This window comes from Canis lupus, unplaced genomic scaffold, assembly GCF_011100685.1.
Source record: "Canis lupus familiaris isolate Mischka breed German Shepherd unplaced genomic scaffold, alternate assembly UU_Cfam_GSD_1.0 chrUn_S1765H1962, whole genome shotgun sequence".
In the NCBI taxonomy this organism is placed as follows: Eukaryota; Metazoa; Chordata; class Mammalia; order Carnivora; family Canidae; genus Canis; species Canis lupus.
This window is the reverse complement of record NW_023330618.1, coordinates 148815-172822: the sequence shown is the minus strand read 5'-3', so window position 1 is coordinate 172822 and position 24008 is coordinate 148815. Positions and strand designations below refer to the sequence as shown.

At 41.5% G+C, this 24008-nt stretch overlaps 1 long non-coding RNA gene and 1 pseudogene across 2 annotated transcripts; both read right to left on the bottom strand.

Moving 5' to 3' along the window:
- Positions 1–966: 966 nt before the first annotated feature.
- On the bottom strand, positions 967–4781 carry LOC119878642 (annotated as a pseudogene).
- A 4678-nt stretch (positions 4782–9459) lies between these two features.
- Positions 9460–14813, bottom strand: LOC119878644. Of its 2 annotated transcripts, none has more exons than XR_005387037.1 (3): positions 14077–14813; positions 12780–13555; positions 9460–9751 (listed from the first exon to the last, which is right to left on the bottom strand). It is a non-coding gene; the product is annotated as an uncharacterized LOC119878644 (long non-coding RNA). The 2 variants fall into 2 exon arrangements; XR_005387038.1 differs by having other exon boundaries at positions 13478–13555.
- Positions 14814–24008: the final 9195 nt, after the last annotated feature.

Genomic DNA, 24008 nt, shown 5'->3' with positions numbered 1-24008 from the left:
TCTGCACAATTCCTGGGTGACTTTGAGCATGGCAAGGAGTTTTTCCATGCAACTCCAAAAGCCCAACGTATGAAAGAGAAATTGCAAGGTTGGACATTATTAAAATTAAGAACTTCTGTTCTGTGAAAGAAACCGTTCAGAGAATGAAGAAACAAGCCACAGACTGGAAAAAAAATATTTGCAGAACACGTATCTAATAAACGACACGTATCCACAAAAGACAACTGTTAAAACTCAATGGTAAGGGAAAAACACAACTCCCTTAAAAATAGGCAAAAAATGGAAAAGACACTTCTGTAAATCTAAGACTGTTCTAAAAAGAAGTCTACTATTTCAAAGGTATCTAATGAGAAAACTGTCCAAAGAATCCAAAAAGACGTTTCTGCAAAGATGATACAAAAATAGCCAATAAACACACAAAAAGATAATGAACTTCATCAGTCATCAAGGAAACGTAAACCACAGCAACAAGGAGGTATCACGTCCCACCTTCTTCTAGAAAGGTGAGAATAAAAAAGTCAAACAAAAGCAAGTGTTAGCTAAAACAAGTGTTGGTGGGGCACTTCAGCGGCTCAGTTGGTTACACAGCCGACTCTTGATTTTGACTCAAGTCATGATACCAGGGTCGTGTGAGATTGAGCCCCAAATCAGGGTCTGTGTTCACAAGGAGTCAGCTTGAGATTTCCTCTCTGCCCCTCTCCCTCACCACTGCCCACCTCCCTGCTCGCTCTCTTGCTCTCTCTCTCAAATAAATAAAATCTTTTTTTAAAAAATAGGGTTGACAAGCATACAGAAATCAGAAGCCTCACACACTGCTGGTGAGAATACAAAACAGTGGAGCCACCTTGGGAAACTGCTGGTTCTTCTAAGTGTTAAACACAGACTTAGCACTTAACCCAGCAATTCCGCTCCTACATACATAGCCCCCAGAAATGAAAATATGTCCACATAAATACCTGTATGTGAAGGTTCCTTTTTTTTTTTTCATTTTGTATTTTTTTTTTCTCCAGGTGGGGTTTTTAACGGTCACTTTCCCACACTCTGGATAATTTCTGATCCCACCACAAGGAGCCCTTGAATTGGCTAACGTGAGAAACTGGGAATGAAGACCCCTTTTAACTGCCATCTTGCCGAGGGAGTCTCCTTTTTTTTGGAAAAAAAAATCGAAAGGTTATTGCGTGAGCCTGGATGAATCCCACTCTCAACCCTCCACGGTCCGACCCACCCCATCTCACCTCATACCCGTTTTTGGCAGGGAGAAGCAGGAGTACGTGGTCCCGAATTCTCCTCCTTCACCTTGTTAAACACTAGAGGGAAAGCCCGCCATGAATGGCAACGATTCACCTTCAAGCTGCCTCCCTTCATCCAACGTTAAAACCCTTTGCACATAAGGCAACGTGGAAGCTGATGTTTTTACTCACCTCGCTGTTTTAAAGCACCATTATGAAGTCAGGTTGTACAGTAATTAACAGTACCTTTTATATATATCTTATATCTGTCATTTATATATATATATATACACACACACATACACATAAACACACACACACACACAAACTGGAAGAGGTTAACAGCGGCTTATAGAAATGGATCTTCTTCAAGGTTTCCTGTGTGGTAAGCACCTGAAATACTGCATAAAAGGGTCTTGTGTGATCTGTCTCCCTGCTGCTCATTGGGCTCTGTTCTGCATGACCAGGAATGGTGCTGGCAAGAGAGCTCAGCGGCTGGAAGGAAAGTCTGCTGCTGAGCATCACTATTTTCCACCCCCTGCTTGTGCTCCTATCTGATCAGGCTAGAGAAGACAACAAAACATACATAGTTAGAAAAAAACTCCAATATATAGATTTCTGTAGAATTTCCTTTTTTTTCCCTCCTGTCCTTCCTCTGCAAGGTATTGTTGCTATGTCCTGTTACTGGTTTTTGCTGCAATAAACCCTCTTTGTTTCAATCACAGCAAGAAACAAAAATCCAAACAGAAAACCCCTCTGAAAAGAGTAGAAAACAAAAGGTTTGACCTACAAAAAGGGGAGGGGGAGACAGGAGGGACCTTGGTTTTGTTTTTAAAAAGGACTGAAGATTAACATTGAAAAATCAGGAGATGATGTGCAACCCTTTGTGCAAGGCAAAGCCCTCTGGTACTTCCGCCTCTGGTTTTGTTTTAAATTTCCTTTTTCTCTTCTGCGTGCGGATACTTCTCTCCATCTTCATGTTGTCAGTGTTTTGCTGTGTTTTGTGTTTTCTTGTTTAACTTTGTGTCACTACCTCAGTCTGCCCTCATGTCCCTTACACACAAACAAAATATTCCTTCAGCAGAGCGAAGAGGTGGCGGATGACCGGCACGCTCCACGACCGGCCCAGCAGTCTCTGCGTCGCCAAGTGGCTCATGTTGGAGACATCAGTATAGTGGACAGGGAAGCCAAACACCCTTTCCATTTTAGTGCACCGTAAGATGTCCTCTTTCTCATTCATGAAGACGGGGACATGCTGGTCTTTGCCCTGCTTTATGGAGTTCGACCTAGTAGTAATGGTCCTCACTTTGCTGAACTTGGCTATCCAGCCGTGCTCCAGACACTCCTGCAGCTCCAGCTTATCATTCATAGTGGATGCCAATGGCCTCCTGTTCATACCAGGAAGGTTCCCCCAGAAGTAGTGGGCCCTGTGTGCAGCTGACACTTCTTTGGCATTAATCATCATAGGGTTGGACTCGAGAATTCGCGAGATGTCCCTCTTGTCACTAATGCCCATGGTCACCACATTCTCAAAGAGCCGGAAGAAGGGGCGGTCATCTCCCTCCTTGGGCCGCGCATCATGCAGCAGGTGGTAGAACTCAAAGAAGAGCCGGCCAGTGCCCTCGTAGAGTCCTTTATGGGCAGGATTGATGATGGAGAGACCATTGCAAGGACTGCCCCCAATCACCAGATCCAATGGGCCCCACTCCTGGATATGCTTCTGCGTGACGCTGCAGACGTCCCCAACATACATGATCTTCCCCACCGTGATGGAGTCCTTGCACACCTCGGAGGCGATGTAGCAGTCCACCTGAATCCCCAAATCCTTCAGCACCAGAAGCCCTGTAGCAATTCCATCAAATAGAGACAGCACGCGGATGGGCTTCCTCTTCTCAGCTGGGACAGGCAGGTAAACCTTCATAGGGTCAAATTCCTGGTCGTGGCTGTTGGTGAAGAACATCTGGAGCCATGAGGGCCAGTCGTCCCGCTGCCGCACTAGCCCGTAAGTGCCCTTGTGCCCACACATGTAGCAGTTCCGGGGGTCCTCCTTGATGGCTGCCAGGTGGCCCCCAGCCCCAATAAGAGATCCACACCCTCCACACAAAAACACCTGCAGCAGTTATTGTTCCCACACATGAGCACCTTGCCCCCCACCCCCCACAGCAAATGGTGTGGTAGGACTGGTAGCTGTCATCATCGTGGTGATACGTATGCACACTCCAGGAAGCAGTTCTTACAGTTTTGGCACATTTCTCCAACAAAGAGAGGGTGTTCCAGGGTAACGTTGAGGCTCCCACAAGAGATGCAAATGTCCTCGATGTTCTGGCACTTCTGCCGCACTTCGTACACCAGCTGCTCTCTTGTGCATTCATCAATGATCTTAGGCTTCTCAGTCGTACTCTTTCGGGGCTTTTTTGGCTGGGGGGGGGTGGTGCATAGGCAGCTGCCTCAGGTTCGACCCACATGTCTGTGTAAACTTCTTTGTAGGGGTTCTTCTCTTCTTTGGGTGGCTTCAGGCCCTTGGGGCCAGAAGGCTGGAACCCTCCGAGAGACCACTCGATCACCTGTTTGTTCTGCACCTCCACAGACTTGGCAGTGTCGCTCTCATCGCTGTCGTGGCACGCTGGGAACAACTTCCCTGCATGGCTACAGGCCACCTGCAGGACTTCATAGATGGCTTTGTGGTACATGGGCTGCTTGTTGTATGTGGCCTGGTGGAAAGCACTGCAGAAGGAGCTCAGCGGCATCAACTTCTCAACACACACCATCAAGAACTTGCCATCTCCAAACCACATGACCCAGAGGGTGCCTTCAGCTCCTCAGCTCCGGCCTGTCATCCACCAAGACACAATGCGGCCTGGCCACCAGGAGAAGCCCCGACGTTTCCCCCACACCAGCTCCCCAGTGCCAAAGCCCCGGCCGTCCTCGTAGGCCAGCTCATCGTTGGCTGCTTTGGTGGTGTTCTTGTCCCCAGCATCTGCCCCCATGGGCTCAGGTGTGGTGGCCACAGTGGGGGATGCAGGGTTGGTGGGCTGCTGCATTGCAGGAGGACTGGCCTCCTCCACCTTCTGAGACTAGCCAGACCCCTGGTTTTCTTCCACAGCATTCATTACTGCGATCACCTTGGCTTTTCTTCTCAGCCCATAAGGCCACGTGCAGCCCCTCTATGTAAAGATTCTTAGCAGCATTATTCATCATAGGCAATAGGTAGAAATGACCCAAATGTCCAAAGCTGGATAAAGAGGTTAACAAAGCTGGTATATCCATAAATACTACTGGGCCATAGAAAGGTATGAAGTATTGCTACATATTATCATGTGGATTAAGCTAAGTGACAGGAGCCGATGGCAAACAAATCTACCCACCATATGATTCCATTTACATGAATTGTCCAAAACAGGTAAATAGAAACAGAAAGTAGATTAGTGGTTGCATAGGGCTGGAGTGAGGAAGGGTCAGAGGATGAAGGATTAGCGGTAGACAGCTACATGAGACAGGGGTTTGTTGGGAGGAGATGAAATTATTCTAGAATCGTGGAGGTGGCTGCATCACTTTGTGCGTACACTTCACATCCTTGCACATATACTTGAAATGGGTAAACTGTCTGATATATGTCTCAATAAAATGGTTACAAAGAGTTACTATCTAAATGTTGATGACACCCCAATCAGAGTTGCGAGATTTCACAAAAGGAAATATAAAAAGACAGCACAGTTCATACGTCCACTAAAAAAATAAATAAATAAATTACTGTTTCTCTTAAGTTCAAATTAAACTGGATGCCTTGTATTTTATCTGGCTACCCGACTCCCAAGTCTATTACCTACAACCTAGAACTTACTAATTATCCTCAAGATCCACGTATCCAACTACACAGTAGGAAGTTCTACTTGGTTAACTGCCAAATAGCAAATGAACATAAAACTAAAATCACCTTTCTTATGAGAAGATATTCAATTATGTCAGAAGTGGTAGGTCAGGGCTTGTGCAGGTCTCTGGAGCCCTCTCTCAACCCCCGATGGCCTGGCATCAACAATCTGGTGGTTGGATTAGTGGATGTGGTGTCTAGGAGCTGAGGTTTAACCAACACGGGGGAGGAGTTTCAATACGTTGAGAAACATCACCCTGATGGTGAGGGCAGGCTGAGCATCCAACTCCCTTTCTCAAAACAAAAATCACTTTCCTTCCCTCACCCATGGGTTCATTGCCATTGTCTTGACCTGGAAATCTCCAGGCCCATCCCATCTCCGTAGCAACTAAATTTTACTTCTGAAAAAAAAAACCAGTCTGATATCATCATTCTGCTGCTTTAACCCTTTCAATATACTGGCTCCTACCATGGTCAAATAAAGTCAAAGCCAATTAAGAAGAGGTCTCTACCTGGGCCCCTGGGTGGCTCAGTTGGTTACACCCCGACTCCTGGTTTGGGCTCAGGTCCTGATCTCAGGGTCGGGACCCCGGATCCTTCACAGGGCTCCACACTCTGTGGGGAGTCTGCTAAAATTTCTCTCTCCATCTCCCTCTGCGCATTCTAGCACTTGTGCGCATTCTCGCATACGTGCACATGTGGCTCGCTTTCTCTCTCTTGCTTGTTGACATACTTGAAAGTGAACAGAATGGGTCAAAAGACACACTTGAAGTTTGTGTGTGATAGAGGCTGGGAGTGGGGGGCAGCTAGTAAGAAACAGAGAATGGACTAGAGGGGCACAGTAAACATTAAAAGCACATTTTACAGCAATTACAGAAAGATCCTTGTAATAGTACACATGCTACTGTGCCACTTAAATGCTAGCAATATCAATTTGTTTACTCATTGCTTTTCTAAAACCAGGATATCAGTGACTATGCTTCCTCACCACTTACTAGTCACATTTACTTTGAAAAACCACCAAGCTTAAAACTCAAGAGCTAGTGTAACTAAGACCTTGAAAAAAAAATTAGTGTTCTTTTCTTAGTAGAAATAACAACCACCTATCACTACTTTTTGGTCTTTCACGTGCTATAATTTAATACTAAATGCCTGCTTGTATTTGCCTAACCTATGTAACTATCAAAGAAAGAAGATCTTCACTATTGTATTTGAAACTCACAAACCACCTTGTTAACATTATAATTTCCATTTTATAGGAAGGAAACAGTGGCCACATTACAACTAAATAGAGACACACATGCATGCATTGTTTTGGGCATGTCTGTTTAATGGTTAAGGGGTGCTGATGAACACAACGATACACAAAGGTACCGTGGCAATTCCATAAAAACTAAATCAAGCACTCTAGTCTTTACATGTATTGTTAGGAAAATGCCACATCTCAACTTTTTCTTTTCTTGAGAGTTGCTACTGCTTGAGGCAGGCAAATTTCAGCCAATTTGATGGGAAAAAATGGACTAAGATTTCTTCTAGCCTGTGAAGCAAAAGCACATTGGAAGTGGCTGATTTTCAAATACTATACATCAGTAACATCCTTCTCTCGTGACAGACAACCATAGCAAATTCACCTGAGTTTGGTTTTGGTGCAGATAGAGCTAAGGCACCACAGGTATCAATTTCCTACAGACTCAGGTAAGACTCACATTTTTTTTTTCAGCTTGAGTTAAATGAAAAAAAAATGCAATTCATATCTCCAGAAGCAAAACTAAGCTTCTTAATCTAATTTTACTATTTTAAGATTTCTGATCACTCCCAGCATTGCTGTGTGGCAAGACCTCATTTCTGGTGGCTGACCATTTCCATGGCATGATGCTTTACCAAGAACCAGCTCCAGAAACTCTTTTTCTTCGTTTTGAACTTTCATGTATTTATACACAAAATACCATTTCAATGGCGTTGTGGGGAAAAAAAAAAAAGCAACTTCTTCAAATTTCAGTTGACCTTGTCAAAGGTAATTTTCATTTACTTACTTATTTATTTATTTATTTACTTATTTATTTATTTTTATTTATTATTTTTTACTGGAGTTCAATTTGCCACCATATACCATGACACCCAATGCTCATCCTATCAGGTGCCCCCCTCAGTGCCCATCACCCAGTCACCCCCACCGCCCACCCACCTCCCCTTCCACCACCCCTTCTTCGTTTCCCAGAGTTAGGAGTCTCTCATGGTCTGTGAGATATTTCTGATATTTCCCACTTGTTTTTTTTCCTTTCCCCTTTATTCCGTTTCACTATTTTTTATATTCCCCAAATGAATGAGATCATATAACATTTGTCCTTCTCCGACGGACTTATTTCACGCAGTGTAATACCCTCCAGTTCCATCCACATGGAAGCAAATGGTGGGTACTTGTTTCTAATGGCTGAGTAATATTCCACTGTATACATAGATCCCATTTTCTTTATCCATTCATCTTTTGATGGACACAAAGGCTTCTTCCACAGTTTGGCTATTGTGGACATTGCTGCTATAAATATCAGGGAGCAGGTGTCCCGGCATTTCACTGCACCTGTATCTTTGGGGTAAATCCCCAGCAGTGCAATTGCTGGGTCGTATGTAGGGCAGATCTGTTTTTAACTCTTTAAGGAACCTCCACAGTTTTCCAGAGTGGCTGCACCAATTGACATTCCCACCAACAGTGCAAGAAGGTTTCCCTTTCTCCACATCCTCTCCAGCATTTGTTGTTTCCTGAACAGGCCAATAGCCAGGGAGTAAATTGAAGCAGTCATCAAAAACCTCCCAAGACACAAAAGTCCAGGGCCAGATGGCTTACCAGGGGAATTCTATCAAACGTTTAAAGAAGAAACCAGGGAAGCCCCGGTGGCGCAGTGGTTTAGCACCGCCTACAGCCTACGGCCTGATCCTGGAGACCTGAGATCGAGTCCCACGTCAGGCTCCTGAATGGAACCTGCTTCTCCCTCCTTCTGTGTCTCTGCCTCTGTCTATGTATGTCTATCATAAATAAATAAATCTTTAAAAAAATAAAGAAGAAACCATACATATTCTACTAAAGATATTCGGAAAGACAGAAGGAGATGGAGTACTTCCAAACTCATTCTACGAGGCCAGCATCACCTTAATTCCAAAACCACACAAAGACCCCACCAAAAAGGAGAATTATAGACCAATATCCTTGACGATCACGGATGCAAAAACTCTCAACAAGATATTAGCCACTAGGATTCAACAATACATTAAGAAGATGCTTCACCATGACCAAGTGGGATTTATCCCCGGGATGCAAGGCTGCTTCAACACTCGTAAAGCAATCAATGTGATTGATAATATCAGCAAGAGAAAAAAACAACAACCACATGATCCTCTCAATAGATGCAGAGAAAGCATTTGACAAAATCAGCATCCATTCCTGATCAAAACTCTTCAGGGTGTAGGGATAGAGGGAACATTCTTCAGCATCTTAAAAGCCACCTATGAAAAGCCCACAGCAAATATCATTCTCAATGGGGAAACACTGTGAGCCTTTCCCCTAAATCAAGAACAAGACAGGGATGTCCACTCTCACCACTGCTATTCAACATAGTACTAGAAGTCCTAGCCTCAGCAATAAGACAACAAAAAGAAATAAAAAGCATTCAAATTGGCAAAGAAGTCAAACTCTCCCTCTTCACTGATGACATGATACTGTACATAGAAAACCCAAAAGACTCCACTCCAAGATTGCTAGCACTCATACAGCAATTTGGCAGTGTGGCAGGATACAAAATCAATGCCCAGAAGTCAGTGGCACTTCTATACACTAACAATGAGACTGAAGAAAGAGAAATTAAGGAGTCAGTCCCATTTACAATTGCACCCAAAAGCCTAAGATACCTAGGAATAAACGAACCAACCTAAAAACTAGGGAACACTTCTGAAAGAAATTGAGGAAGACATAAAGAGATGGAAAAATACTCCATGGTCATGGATTGGAAGAATTAATATAGTGAAAATGTCAATGTTACCCAGGGCAATTTACACATTTAATGCAATCCCTATCAAAATACCATGGACTTTCTTCAGAGAGTTGGAACAAATTATCTTAAGATTGGTGTGGAAAGGTAATTATTTTAAATTAATGTGGCTATGAACTACTGCCATCCTTAACCTCAGAAAATATATTCCTTCTAATTTTTGTTGTGACCATTCATTACTCAAGCTAAATTCCAGCTCATGAATGTTGTCCATAAGGAGCCTATACCTTCCTGCTATAATTTCATATTCTTCTTCTAAACAAGGGCAGGCATACGTTGGCTTCATTAGTGCACACAGCCAGATCACCACCATTAAGGGAAATCATCTAGGTTGTTTGGTAAAATCTTTAACAACTTCCATGCTCATCACGGAACAAGGCTGATTTGTTCTGCCTTGCAGAAGGCAACAATTTGATCTCTGGTTTATGAGACAGCACTCAAAATGTTTTTCCATGTTTTCCCACCAAGAGAATCTGACATCAGCATGGTTTTTACCTTTACCAGTGAATGCAGGCTTTTCTCACCAAACATATCCCAGAGGAAGGTCAGGTCTTCCTGGCTGTCCACACGTGGCCCCAGCTGGACTGGCAGAACAGCCAACAGCTCATACAGACCTAGAAAGTGAAAAATAAAACACAAAGCGTAATCATAGAGTGATCTCATTAATTTCACTTAAGGTGTGTGTGAAGGATGGCTGGAACATGTCGTTTTTACTGGATCAGTATTCTGGACCATCAAGCAGAACGCTTCTCCGCGGAAGCCAAGGAACCTTTTTGACTTTTACAGCCCAATCAAATATGCAGCATCAACAGGCTAGCCTAACCTTTCGTTTGTCAACATTCTCCAGGCATCCAAGTGGACACAACCGGAGGCAGAAAACGTGTACAAGCTTTCAGAGGAAGAAGAAAACTAAATTGTCACTACTATTGTCTCAGTGTTAGCCAAAGATCAAAAGGAGTCATGAATAGGAATAACTTCCTTAGAAGAGCAGAAAATTGATAGGGTGGCCCATTAAAAAGGTTTTGTGGTTTCCAAAGAGTTCCTAATGATATATAGCTTCAAAACCATTTGGGTTATCTACATCCAAATTCAAGTTCCAAAAAGCTAAGGCCTACTAAACCATACTTGGTGTTGCTTTCTTGTAGCTGCTCATTTTTCAAAAGCAACAACCACAAGCTACACAGAACTGAGTTTACCTTTAACTCCAATCTGAGCATATGCCGTAACCTCTGAAAGAGTTAAGGAAAAGGATGCAGGTTCCTCGGGGCCCTCCTCACTAGAAGCTTCCTGGGGCTAGACAGTAGTGCCCTGTTCCACCAGTAGCCTGTTGCAGAAACCCTCCCACCTACCTCCTTTGGGGGCCGTCAGTCCTGTCCAAGAACTGTTACGACAGTGCCTGCCCGGGGCCTCTTCAGGGAGGTGACCTAGAAGTATCAACTCTCAGCACACGTTTCACTTTCCAGTGGGATTATACAAGGTAAAAAAGGAGAAACTTCCTTTTATTTCTGTCTGCTGTCTACAAGAGCACCGAAACCTCCTGGGATCTACGACACAGGAGCATGTTGTAATTCCTGCTCTGAAGAAGTGCTGCTGTTCATCACAGGGACAGCTTTACAAGATATGTAACTAAAAGAATCGTAAATTATGGCCTGCTGATTAGTCTATTATCTTCCTAAAGTATTATCATATTCTGATAATCAGTGATCATTCACCAAATGTATTCATTTTCCCTTGGAAAGTTGGATCTGTAACTTGAGACATTAAACTCAAACATTCCTGGGATTGCATGTGGCCATAAAGATCTATTCTACTTTAGGGGGAAGAAAATGTCTCCCTATTACATTCTAAGTATTCTTGATGATTTACACTTATTCCCTTAAAAACCTGGCATCATGCCTAACCTAGCACTTATTGATGATTTCATAAAAATATTTGTAAGGTGTCCCAAATAGTCTGTTTCATATGTAACTCAGTGAGCTTCAGCTATTGTTGTTATTATTAGTTATTCATCATGACTATTATTTTTTAAAGATTAATTTATTTTACAGAGAGGCAGGGGACAGAGGCAGAGAGAGACAGAATCTTAAGCAGACTCCACGCTCAGCATGGAGCTTGACACGAACCTCCAAATCATGACCCTGATCATGGCTGGAGCTGAGACCAAGAGTCAGACACTCAACCCACTGCACCAACCAGGAGTGTCCATCGCTACTGCTATTGAAAAATCAAAACTCTGAGTCAAACAGACCTAGATTCAAACCAGGTCTATACTTCATTTACCTCCCATAACTTACCTCATCCTTCTTTCCATCATATTTTCAAAAGAAACGGTAATCTACACATGTAGTAAACTGGACAGGAAAAAATACACAAACGTATGCACTTACACAAGGTATGTAAAATCTGAAAAAGCCTAAGGGACTACGTTAGTGGCGATGTACCCACATGGTTACCATAACTATGCGAGATGAGGAAGCAGGGTCAAGTGTACACGGGATCTGTATTATGTATTTCAACACATGAATCCACAGTTATCTCAAAGTACAGTTAAAGCAAGACAAGTGGTGGTTAATATGACTGTTATAAGAATGCAAAAGAACAAGGCACATAGTCCCGTGGTTGGCACAAAAGAGGCATTTGATGGATTTTTTAAAGATTTTATTTATTCATGAGACAGAGAGACAGACAGAGGCAGAGACATAGGCAGAAAGAGAAACAGGCTCCATGCAGCGAGCCCAAAGTGCTACTCGATCCCGGGACTCCAGGATCACACCCTGGGCTGAAGGCTGATGCTTAAGCACTGAGCCACCCAGGCGTCCCTGATAAAAAGGTTTTAAAAATTGGGCAGCCTGAGTGGCTCAGCAGTTTAGCACTGCCTTTGGGCCAGGGCTTGATCCGACAGGATCAAGTCCCACTGTGGGCTCCCTGCCTGCTTCTCCCTCTGCCTGTGTCTCTGACTTTCTCTCTGTCTCTTTGTCTCTCTCTCTCTGTGTCTCTTATGAATAAATAAAATCTTAAAAAAAAGAGTTAAAAAAAATAAAGTGACTTCTTAAGACTTCCTCAAGTGGCAACTGCCCCTTACTAGAATTCTGTCTATACCTTTACTCAACTTCACTTCAAAAAGTTTGGTTCTCTAATGAAGAACCAAGAGGAGCAGATGAATAAGCATCCGCATAAAACACATAAAGTGAAAGATCCCTATAATTTCTAATCTGTGGATAAAACCTGAAAGGAGTCTGGGGGACTAACCAAATAGCAAATCACTTTGAGATTGATGACATATGCCTTATTATCTAACTTAAAATAGGAAACACAGGGACACCTGGGTGATTGAGAAGCTGAGTGTCTAACTTTGGCTCAGGGCGTGATTCTGGCCCAGGATCCAGCCCCACATTGGGCTTTTTATAGGGAGCCTGCTTCTCCCTCTGCCTGTGTCTCTGTGTCTCTCACAAATCAATAAGTAAAATCTTTTACAAATAAAATAAAATAGAAAACACATATAAGAAAATCAACTTCTGAAGATGATTTTTTTAAAATTATATGGCCCCGATATTTAAGCTGAACTCCATTCCTTTTTAAATCATAAACAAGGAAAACATTTAGAAAGCAACAGATAAGCTCAAGGAGATCACAAAAACCAACCTTCACAGGAGACCTATTTCTCCTCTGGCTCAGTGTCCTTTACAGTTTATCCAGGTGTGCTTTCAATTCATCTGAGTTTGAAAGTGAACGGCAAGGAACAGCAAGGTAATTCATTCCAAGATTGAAAATAAAATGATAGCTACAGGAGATTACTCCATCAATGCTAACTGCTTCTGTCATTTATTCTTTGGTTATGAAGGTAATGTGGAAAGGTCTAATATCCATAAATCATTATGATGCTTTATACTTCATTTTGAAAACAATCCTGTCTTTTTATGTATTTCATGAGGCCTCGTTCCGACACTAGCGTATCTGTCAGTTTTTAGCACTGTCAGCAACAGACCTAGCTCATTTGTCTTTATTTCTCCAAAGCATTCCTCCTGCCTGTGCCTTTCTCAGAACACTAGTAGCCGACAGTTTCTCTCTGCCCAGAGAGTTCTAGCCTCAGACTTCTGCTACTGTAGCTACCCAGGTAGAACAGAGGACATCCCCACGCACAATTTTTTGAGCAGGAGAGTGAATGCAAATCAGCACAGTATCCGCATAAGGTCCTCGGTGACAGGACTTTTGGAAACATTTGCAGCGGCTTCTGGTTTTCACTCCCAGGATCTCACACTTGTGTCTGCGCCAGGAAGAGCTCTGCTCAGGACCGGGCCCAAGGGAGCCGGGTGGCAGGGAGCTCCGAAAGGCACACTTACATCATCAGCCAAGACTGCTGTGCTGTGGAGGATGGGCACAGGGTTCTACTTCTCATAGTAGTAGAGCTTTTCATGAATCTAGAAGAAAAACAAGAGTATACAAGTTCACCTGCTAGCAAACAGTGAGATAGTTGAAGGGTTTTCAGCACTGCGAATAGAAACAGATCCACTAAACCTCAAAAAAAAATTAAACGTTTCTATAAATCTGTAGATAATAAATAAGTGGGCTTATTTCTATGGTCCAGTCTGATTCTTCTTTAAGATTCTCATGTCAATGTTCTATGTTTAAATCAAAGTTTTTCTAATTGCGACATCATTGACATGTACCACTGTAATACTTTTTATATGTACAACATAATGATTTGCTGTATATATATATTGCAAAATGGTTACCACAGTAAATTTAGTTACTATCACCGTACATTGTTACATGAGATGTCAAATGGGGGTAAAAATCATTATCAAATAGAGCCCACATAAAAGCTAAACCTTTTTCCCTTGAATAATTATGATAGTTTTCTAAAATATGTAACTTCTAAAACATATTGCTTCAGTACTTTAAGTATCAGTTGTAGTTCATATCTCTACTAAAAACATACATGATGATTAATAAGGCGGCAGCCACTTGGGTTGGTACGTGATAACCATTAGAAGCAAGGGAACTGGCGTGGTGTGTGCCCTCCTGAGCATGCTGTTCCTTTCGCTTCGTCTTTTTTTTCCCCCAGATTGTCAACCTTTCTCCCAAATTCAAACTTCTAAGAAACAGAGGGAATGCTCCTAGATGAAGACATTTCTCAGAACTATTGAGCTTAGATAACTTTCTGTCCTGTAAAACAAGTAAAATTATACTATCAGGGAATAATTGGGTCCTTTCTTTCCCAACATTACCCAAGAAACAACAAAGGTGAGAATGTATTTTTAGTGCACTAGAAGACACATGGAGTTCCTTAAAAAATCTGCTTTAACAAATGCAAAACTGTTGGCTTTTACGTTTTATCTACTTCAGCTCTTACACAGGTGCCTTTAAAATGTTATACTTGAAAACTTACTTGAGCCTCTTCTTACTTACAGTTGAAGAAATTACCCCCGCACTATATATATAAAACAGTTGCACCGCAGAATTTCCAGTTTTTAATAGGTATCAAGTAATACACTCAGAGGTATCAGGCCATCTACTCTTTAAGTAATAACTGGCGATGGTCCCACACATAGAAACAAATGAGTTGGGACTTAAAACTCAGGCCACCTGGCTCAGTATCAGAGCTTGTCGTCACTCCACATGCCTGCCTCTTAGATTAACATCTTGTCTGCCTTTTTCACGGACCTCAATCAAGGCTGGATGAACAGGATAGAGAGAGGCTCGTGGATATGTGACAAATAATACTGGCTGTTTCTAATGACTACGGGATTAGGAATGGCTTCTCTTCACCCCTCCCTGTCTTTTTTCTTTCCGACAATTCTTAATTTTTCCAGATGAATTTGTATTGATTCTGTACCATAATTACAACTTAAACATTATATGCCCCAAATAAAGACATTCTTCTCCACTTCATTTCCTTCTTCTGAGGGTCTTTTATAAACAAGGAGCCCCTCTTTCCACATCATCATCTTTCCATCTTCACCCAAGTGAGTTGAGTGCATACCTCTACCCTGCCAACCCTGGGACTTTGTATTGTATCAGGAATTTTTAAATGCTCTCCCAGAATTTCCAAATGCTGGTAACCCTATGATGATAGGTGTTTTACTCCAGGACATAATTTTAAATATGAAGTTGGTATGAAAGTAAAAATTACTTCAAGTAATTAATGTTCAATCTCACAAAATATTTTCTACCATATGTACGAATAGTGTTTTCCGGGTGTGATCAGGTAATATGGGAATTCTATTTACAGAATTTATTTATAAATTTCCAAATACTAGCCATCTCATCGTGGCTTTCCCAAAAGGAGCCTCACTTGGCTAGATATTTTGGTCACTTAATGTGCCGTGGAATCCATTGATGATATCTTACTGAGACTTTCCTCATTAGTTCTCGCAACTGAAGTTGGCTTTTTTTCTCCTGGTCCTGTCTTTATGGGGTCATAATATCAGTGTTACACTGCTTTCGCTTTTTTTTTACACTGTGGAAAGTTTCAATCTTTTTATATGCTCTCAAATAATCTCAATGCCACTAAAGTAATCTCTTCTTTAAGTGTTTTATGGCATTCCCATGGGAAACCAGGAGGATCAGATACATTATGGAGGGCAGCTTCATCCCCCAACTTTATTTCTTGTGGGTGGTGTATGGAAATTTCTCCATTTAGGTTTTCTATCTCTTTGTCAGTTACAGTAAACACCGTTTTCCTACAAAATTACTCATTTTTTTCTGGCCTTAAAAAATTAAATGAATCTGACTCAGTTGGGGGATGGGGCAGATGGCAGAGGATTAGGGGTCCTCAAGCACCTGTCCCCACCAACTTACCTAGACCAGAGATCCCTTCTGGATCTCCTTCAGAAGTGGCTCGTGACCCCTGCAGCCCCCGCCCATCCCCATGCGTCTCCTCGTGTTCGCAGGCTGCTCTGCCAGCACTCACCATCCGGGTCCTTCTCACAGTAGCACTGGTACTTGCACTCCACCACGTTCTCCAGAAAGGCCTTCACCTGCTCCCTGTCCTCGAAGTCCACCAGGCCTGGCAAGGACCCTGCTGGCCTGGCAGAGCTCAGCCTGCCTCTCTGCATGCCTGTGGCGTGGTCACGTGAGCAAGTGGAAGGCCATGGCCTGGGGTGGAGCCTCCGGCTGGAGCCTGGGCGAGGCTGGGCAGGACTGGGCGGGGCGTGCCCCCAAGGTCTCTGTGCTGGTCTCCCATTCAGGAAGGGGGTGCACAGTCCATCTACCTTTGAAGACCCTTGGCTGTTGCCACACCTCTTGCTTCTCTGGCTCCTTCCCTCTAACTGGTGACAGCCTCTCTGCAGCACTTCTGTGCCAGCTTTATGCCTCCCAGCATTACAGGATCCGTGGTCTCTCATGTGGCCCATGGGCAGTTTCCACTGGCAACTTAGCACTACTGAAAGAAAAAAAATCAATATTTTTATGCACCCGGATTTGAAGTTGCAACAGGATTATTATTTTTGCATAATTGTTTTCATAAGGCTGTGCCAGTGCTGCACAGGCTAAGCTTGTCAGAGCTTTGCTATTAACCTTCGCAGTATTTGCTTATCACCATTGTGTTTGGAAAATTTCTACTACACAACTATAATTATCTCAAGTGATATATTCAATTAACTAAGATAGGTAAAAGACTTCAAATTAGTTCATAAAAGCCTAGTCATTGAATATAGTAATACAGAGGTGTCTGGGTGGCTGACTTGATTAAGCATCCAACTCTTGATCTTGGCTCAGGTCATGATCTCTGGGTCATGAGATTGAGCCCCAGGTTGGGCTCTGGACTCAGTGTGGAATCTGCTTGAGATTCTCTCTCCTCCTTCTACCCCTCTCCACTCCCTCTCTCTCTCTCTCTCTCTAACAAATGTTGGGAAAATAAAGAAAATACTAATATAAACATAGAGGTTCCTATCTTCTGAATATTTAGGATCTAATTCCCAAACAATCCAAGGTTACAGGAATATAGACATTATGATCTTCACCAATAAACTGACAATGTTCATACCAGCCCTCATTTAAACATTTCTTCCCACCTAATACATGCCCTCTATGCTGTCATTGGTTTTTATCTTGGATGCCATTAACATGACTGCAAAAATACAGGACTTCACAGGGCTGATGAAAATGATGATGAAGTGATGCTGGTGGTAAACAAGCCTCTGAAAGAGGTCTGCTAGTCAGCAACTGAGAAAAATGTAATATATCTGACAAAACTCCCCACTGTGAAAGGGAACAATCTGAGTACCGAACTTTAAAAATGAACAAAAACCAAATACTACTGGAGAAACTAAAGTCTTCAAATATTTTTGTTAAACTGCCCTTTTAACTGGAAAAGTCAAAGTGCTATTATAAAATGTTGGCAGCAATATTATGCCAACAAAGGAAAATTCAGCAGGATACAATGCATCCATGCTAAGAATTAGCAGTTACAACTGTAACCTACAATATTCTTAATTACATTTCAAATGTGGTCACATTTTATATTTCCTGTTCCTACATAAAGTTCTGTTCACTTCCCCCACCATTTTCTTGCTCTTTTCGTACCTGTTTAATGCAGATTAATTGTAACTGGCCATTTCCTACTATGTATTATTACTAGATAAATGGACCACAGAATAACAACATCAACAGAGAAAGCTAACAGGGTTCCGACCTTCACTGAGAGTAAATCTAGCTATGCTAGAAGTGGAACTGAAAATGCATTTATTTCACAAAAACAACCAAAAAAATAATAATAAGCCACCCAAACAGTGTCAGAATACAAAGCACAATAATAAGAATTAGGTTTTCTTTATCCTGAGAGCTAATTTCCCCCACCTCCAGGGCTTTGTCATTTAAAAAATTCTGTTATACAGTGTCAGGCAGCCACCAAATTTCTCCAATAATTTTTAAATTAAGGACATGCCTAGGTGGCGCAGCGGTTTGGCGCCTGCCTTTGGCCTAGGGCGCGATCCTGGAGACTTAGGATCGAATCCCACATCGGGCTCCTGGTGCATGGAGCCTGCTTCTCCCTCTGCCTGTGTCTCTGCCTCTCTCTCTCTCTCTCTCTCTATCATAAATAAATTTAAAAAAATTTAAAAAAAAAGGACATCGACCTTTTGCCAATAAACTGTTTCCAGAGAAAGCACAAACTAACGCTTTCTAGGATAAAAACTGATAGCCACTAAAAATAGAGATGAAAACAAAATAGACTATACAGGACAACTGGATTCCTACATGCACAAGAATTAACTTAGATCCCTATCTCACACCATACACAAAAAATTAGCTCAAATTTTAAATCAAGGGGTAAATCCTCATAACCTTGGGTTTGCAAAGAGATTCTTAGATATGCTACCAAGAGCATAAGCAGCACAAGATAAAATGGACACTGATCTTTATAGAAGTTAGAACTTTTGTACAAAGGATACTATCAGACAAGTGAAATGATAGCCTACACAAGGGGAAAAAAATATTTGCAAGGTGAAAATATGATAAGGGTTTTAATATCTAAAATATATAAAAAATGCCAAACTCAACAACAAAAAGGCAATCAGATTGCCAAAGACTACCTGAAAACATGCTCAACATCATTAGTCATTAGGGAAATGCAAATCAAAACCACAATGAACTACCACTTCATGCCCACGAGAATGGCTATAATCAAAAATTACTCAGTGTAACAGGTAGTGATGAGGATATGGAGAAATTGGAACCCTCATATAATGCTGGTAGGAATGTTAAATGGTGCAGACTCCATGGAAAACACTTTGATGGTTCCTTCTCACGAGCCTAAACAGAATTACTACATAAGCAGGCATTTCAGCCGCTAAGTGTCTACCCAAAAGAACCGCAATCGGGACTCAAAACAGATAGTTGTACAGCAATGTCCATTGCAGCACCATTCACAATAGCCAAAAGGTGGACACATGCAAGTGTCCATCAACAGACAAATGGACAAACAACATGCAGCGTACACACATAGTGCAATGTTATTCAACCATGAAAGAGAAGGAGATTCTGATACATGCTACAACATGGACAAACCTTGAAAGCATTGCATGGAGTGGTATAGTTACAAAAGGGCAAGTACTGTATAGTTCCACTTATGTGAACTATGTAAAACAGTTAAAATATAGAGACAAAGCGTAGAATGGTGGTTGCCGGGAGCTGGGGGTGGGCAACAAGGGAAGGTAGCGCTTAACAGCCACAGAGTTTCTGTGTAGAGTGATGAATAGGTTTTGGAAATAGAGAGTGGTGATGTTTGCACGACATTCTGAATATACCTAATGCCATTACATTGTACGTTAACATGGTAAAAATGGCAAATTTTATACATGTATCTTACCTTAAAGAAAAACTGAAAAATAAAAGCCAACTACATGTACATTATGAAACATTGTACTCCTTACAGCTAAGAGAGAAATCACACCACTGCCATTAAGATTATACAATGAGTCTCAAAATGAAAGACAAAAACTACATAATGAATGAAAATTATTGGCAGAATTCCTGTATGAGAGGACTGTTGCACATACAAAGTTCTGTACAATGCCATGAGACACAACATATTCAGCAACTTGTTTACATGGCATTTCTGTAAAGACTAAGATAATAATCACAATAAGATGATATATTAAAGCTTTTTAAATGAAGTTTATTTTTATCTATTTTTAATTCTTTTTCCCTTATTTTTTGTATATTTTTTATTGGGGTTCGATTGGCCAACATATACTACAACACCCGATGCTCATCCCGTCAAGTGCCCCCCTCAGTGCCAGTCACCCTGTCACCCCAACCCCGGCCGACCTCCCCTTCCACCACCCCTTGTTCGTTTCCCAGAGTTAGGTGTCTCTTATGTGCTGTCACCCTCACTGATATTTCCCACTCATTTTCTTTCCTTTCCCCTTGAATCCCTTTCACTAGTTTTTATATTCCCCGAATGAATGAGACCATATGATGTTTGTCCCTCTCCGACTGACTTACTTCACTCAGAATAATATATTAAATCTAACAGACGACAGGGTAACAAATAGAGAATTGCTTCTGTATCTCCCTCTAGATCTGGTCTAGTCTGATTCACCTGCTTCTTTTGTGTATAAATTTCTAACTGTCACCAATTAACAGTATTTACTGAATACATACAGTACAGTACAGTCACTGCAGGAAAGTCTACTGCTATTACCCACTGTAATAAATAAAGCCATTCATTTGAAAAACTCAACAAAAGGAGAAATGACGGTTGGGCTTTTTGTAATAGCAAGAGCACGCAATGTAGCAGAGTCATTGGCTAACATGTAGTAAGTATGCTAGCAGATATTTACCTTACAAGAACACTATTAATAGAACAGAAGTGAAAGCCCACCTCGAAGAGCTACTGTGAGAAATGCCACTAAGTGATTTTCCTGTTTAAAAATGAAAAATCCAGGGCAGCCCCGGCTCTCCAGTTTAGCGCCAGCTTCGGTCCAGGGCCTGATCCTGAGGACCAGGGATTGAGTCCAACATCTGGCTCTCTGCTTGGAGTCTGCTTCACCCTCTGCCTGTGTCTCTGCCTCTCTCTCGCTCTGTGTGTCTCTCATGAATAAATAAAATCTTAAAAATTAAATAAAAATTAAATAAAAATGAAAACCCATTATTACATGAAGACGACTTTTTGCTTCATTCATAAATACTTGAGGAGCAGTAACAAGGACAAGAACAAGTGTTCTGGTTTAATTTAAGAATGAAGCTCTATGTACTGATCCCCCCCCAACAAAAGTTGTATCCAAATGCCAAATCACACGCTGCTTTCTGTTCACACAGAACAGCTTGCGGTCAGCCACATACCTAATGAGCTTGATTTGCTATGGAAGAGAACTGTAAAAATAAAAACATGATCCATTCAAAACTCCAGAGTATACCTCATTTTGGAAACCATTTGAAGAAAAAAGAGCAGCAAGTTGAAGACACTGATTTTCCATGATGAAATACACTCAATATCAAAAGGGAAAAATAATTCATGTTTTAAATGAAATATGAAAACAAAACATTTGTAGGACATTGGCAAGGCCAATAAAGTCCATTCTAGTTACTTCAAAGGGCTTCTGCAAGTGGCATATTGCAGTGATATAGTCAAAACCTTTCTTCTTTCAAATCTACTGCTTTAAGAATGGAACTTCATGCTTTTGATGTTGGAAATAAAGGTGAACCAGGTTTCTTAAGATGAGCCTATGGTATAAACAATTTGAATGTTGGCCAAACATTTTTTTCATTTTTTAAATAAATTTATTTTTTATTGGTGCTCAATTTGCCAACATACAGAATAACACTCAGTGCTCATCCCATCAAGTAAGTGCCCCCATCAGTGCCCGCCACCCAGTTACCCCCACCTGCCACCCACCTCCCCTTCCAATACCCCTAGTTCGTTTCCCAGAGTTAGGAGTCTGTCATGTTCTGTCTCCCTTTCTGATATTTCCCACTCATTTTTTCTTTCCCCTTTAATCCCTTTCATTATTTTTTATATTCCCCAAATGAATGACACCATAAAATGTTTGTCCTTCTCCGATGGACTTATTTCACGCAGCATAATACCCTCCAGTTCCATCCACGTCGAAACAAATGGTGGGTATTGGTCATTTCTAATGGCTGAGTAATATTCCATTGTATACATAAACCACATCTTCTTTACCCATTCATCTTTCGATGGACACCGAGGCTCCTTCCACAGTTTAGCTATTGTGGACACTGCTGCTAGAAAAATCGAGGTGCAAGTGTCCTGGCGTTTCATTGTGTTTGTATCTTTGGGGTAAATCCCCAGCAGTGCAATTGCTGGGTCCTAGGGCAGGTCTATTTTTAACTCTTTGAGGAACCTCCACACAGTTTTCCATAGTGGCTGCACCATTGCACATTCCTACCAACAGTGCAAGAGGGTTCCCTTTTCTCCACATCCTCTCCAACTTTTGTGGTTTCCTGCCTTGTTAATCTTCCCCATTCTCACTGGTGGTAGGTGGTATCTCATTGTGGTTTTGATTTGTATTTCTCTGATGACCAGTGATGCGGAGCATTTTCTCATGTGCTTCTTGGCCATGTCTATGTCTTCCTCTGTGAGATTTCTGTTCATGTCTTTTGCCCGTATCTTGATTGGATTGTTTGTTTCTTTGCTGTTGAGTTTAAGAAGTTCTTTACAGATCTTGGATACTAGGCCTTTAACTGAGATGTCATTTGCCAATATCTTCTCCCATTCTGTAGTTGTCTTTTAGTTTTGTTGACTGTATCTTTTGCTGTGCAAAAGCTTCTTACCTTGATGAAGTCCCCATAGTTCATTTTTGCTTTTGTTTCTCTTGCCTTCATGGATGTATCTTGCAAGAAGTTACTGTGGCCAAGTTTGAAAAGGGTGTTGCCTATGTTTTCCTCTAGGATTTTGATGGATTCTTGTCTCACATTTACATCTTTCGTCATTTTATCTTTGTGTATGGTGCAAGAGAGTGGTCTAGTTTCATTCTTCTGCATGTGGATGTCCAATTTTCCAGCACCATTTACTGAAGAGACTGTCTTTTTTCCAGTGGATAGTCTTTCCTCCTTTGTCAAATATTAGTTGACCATAAAGTTGAGGGTCCACTTCTGGATTCTCTTTTCTGTTCCATTGATCTATGTGTCTGTTTTTGTGCCAGTACCACACTTTCTTGATGACCACAGCTTTGTAGTACAACCTGAAATCTGGCATTGTGATGCCCATGGCTATGGTTTTCTTTTTTAAGATTCCCCTGGCTATTCGGGGTTTTTTCAGATTCCACACAAATCTTATAATAATTTGTTCCAACTCTCTGAAGAAGTCCATGGCATTTTGATAGGGATTGCATTAAATGTGTAAATTGGGATACCTGGGTGGCGCAGCGGTTTAGCGCCTGCCTTTGGCCCAGGGCGTGATCCTGGAGACCCGGGATCGGGCTCCCGGTGCATGGAGCCTGCTTCTCCCTCTGCCTGTGTCTTTGCCTGTCTCTCTCTCTCTCTCTGTGTGACTATCATAAGTAAATAAAAATTTTAAAATAAAAAAAATAATAAAAAATAAACGTGTAAATTGCCTTGGGTGACCACTGACATTTTCACAATATTAATTCTTCCAATCCTTGAGCATGGAGTATTTTTCATCACTTTGTGTCTTCCTCACTTTCTTTCAGAAGTGTTCTGTAGTTTTTAGGGTATACATCCTTTACCTCTTTGGTTAGGTTTATTCCTAGGCATCTTATGCTTTTGGGTGCAATTGTAAAAGGGATTGACTCCTTAATTTCTCTTTCTTCAGTCTCATTGTTAGTGTACAGAAATGCCACTGAATTCTGGGCATTGATTTTGTATCCTGCCACACTTTGGCCTAACATTTTTAAAAGAATTAAACAGAACTTATTTAAAAAAAAAAAAAAGTTATGTATGTACTGAAGTCTTTAAAACAGCCAGAGGAAAAAAACATGCTTTGAAAGATTACTTCAAAACAGAGATCCTGACAGCTGACCTCTAATTAGAAATTTTAGGAATAATCATTTCATCATCTTTCACTATACTGAAATATAAATAGATAGATGATAGATAGATAGATAGATAGATAGATAGATAGATACATACATAGATACATAGATACACAGATACACAGATAGAGAACAAGAGCCTACCTAGCATTCTTTGCTTACTAAAAATGCCATTCAAGAAGACGCAGGTGGCCTGGGTCGAGGTCCTGGGATCAAGTCCCTTGTTGGGCTCCCTGCTTGGAGCCTGCTTCTCCCTCTGCCTGTGTCTCTGCCTCTCTCATGACTAAATAAATAAAATCTAAAAAAAAAAAAAAAAAGAACAGAGGCAAACAGGGAGATCATTCAAGATAGTCACATAAAAACTTCTGAAATCCTTTCCCTCAACAGACACAATATATCTACAGCTACATAT